Below are 1,689 nucleotides of genomic sequence, written 5' to 3' on the forward strand. Positions count from 1 at the left end.
TACATCAATATATTATTTTATTATATCCGGTTCAATTTTGGTTGATCTCGGTTGAATTTTTAAATTTTTAAACTTCTAACTCACAGTATCACCCAACCCGACAGGTTAAGGATTAATTCGTCGTAGATTTGAATTTTATTTAAAGGTCTGTCGCTGGCCAATAGATAATATAAAGCGAGATTCGAACTCATAATACTTATTTAAACGGACGAATGAGTTGACAACTCGGTCAACTCAAGTTAGTTAGCTAGTCTATGATCTTTATTATCTTATTTTTGGACTTCAATTGGAATGGTATAGATTTCATGCAAAAACACCATGACTACAGAACCTGTTGTGGACCAATGCAAAGAGGCCTACATCAACTTGCTGTACAAAAGCACCAAATATTATAAGCCCAATAGAAAAGCTCGGACAAATGGAAAACAGAAAGAAAGAACAAAAAAAAAAGAAAAAAAGTGAAAGAACATGTCCAAGAAATACACATAAACAAAAAAGAAAAAATCCAGCACATGAGCTGCTAATTTGGTGAATGATTTATCTGCCTTAAAGCAAGTGCATTTTACTTACCATCCAAATAAAAAAAAAAATCTTCTAAAGGAATAATATTAGTAAAGTAGTAAAGTGATATTTTAATCATTTTTAAATTTATAATATTTATTATCTATAAACTTTATTATTTTAATTCAATGATGATTAATGATGCATTTTTTTCTCTAAAATAATAATACAACTTTTGAGGATTCAAATTCCCAAATAAATAAGTGCATCTTTAATTTTCCTTTGATATTTTTAAGTGTATCTTTTTTTACTATACACTCTTTGAATAAAAAATAAACTAATAAATAATATCAAAAGTTTATTGTTAAATGTATTTATTTTCATTACACCCTATTTAAATAAAAGATAAACTACTAAAATAATATGTGAAAATTTATATCACTGATCAAAATAAATTTTAAAAATATGAACGATAAATAAATTTTAAATAATTTAAAAACGTGATAAAAATAATTAAAAAAATATTATATTATTTTATAAATGAGAAATAATTTTTATATGAAACAAACAACTATATATTTGATTCGATTTTTGTAAAAACATTTAGATTATTATTTAAAATGTGAAGTTAAAAAATCGAAAAATCGAAACAAAGGTTAATCTATAGAAATTTTTTCATTTTTTAAAATTTGGTCATTCACAATAAAAAAAATAAAAAATTTACTTAGTATAAAATCACAAAGTTTAAGGAATGAGAATGTCTTATTTTTANATAAATGAGATTTATATGAAACAAACAACTATATATTTGATTCGATTTTTGTAAAAACATTTAGATTATTATTTAAAATGTGAAGTTAAAAGTTAAAAAAATCGAAACAAAGGTTAATCTATAGAAATTTTTTCATTTTTTAAAATTTGGTCATTCACAATAAAAAAAATAAAAAATTTACTTACCGAAAATGATTATCAAATTGCTAACAAAAATATCTGTGAACACGAAAATACTATTAAAATATTTTAAAGAGTAAAGATCATTTTTGTTTTTTGTTTCTCGGGTAAGTCATAAAGTTGTCTTTAACGTTTGAATCGTCATATTTAAATACTTAACGTTTCAAAATTGATTCAATGTTGTCCTGCAATTAGGAATCTGTTAACGAAATTAACGGCGGGACAAAATTGAGAAGA

Source organism: Arachis ipaensis, chromosome B06 (assembly GCF_000816755.2).
Source record: "Arachis ipaensis cultivar K30076 chromosome B06, Araip1.1, whole genome shotgun sequence".
In the NCBI taxonomy this organism is placed as follows: domain Eukaryota; kingdom Viridiplantae; phylum Streptophyta; class Magnoliopsida; order Fabales; family Fabaceae; genus Arachis; species Arachis ipaensis.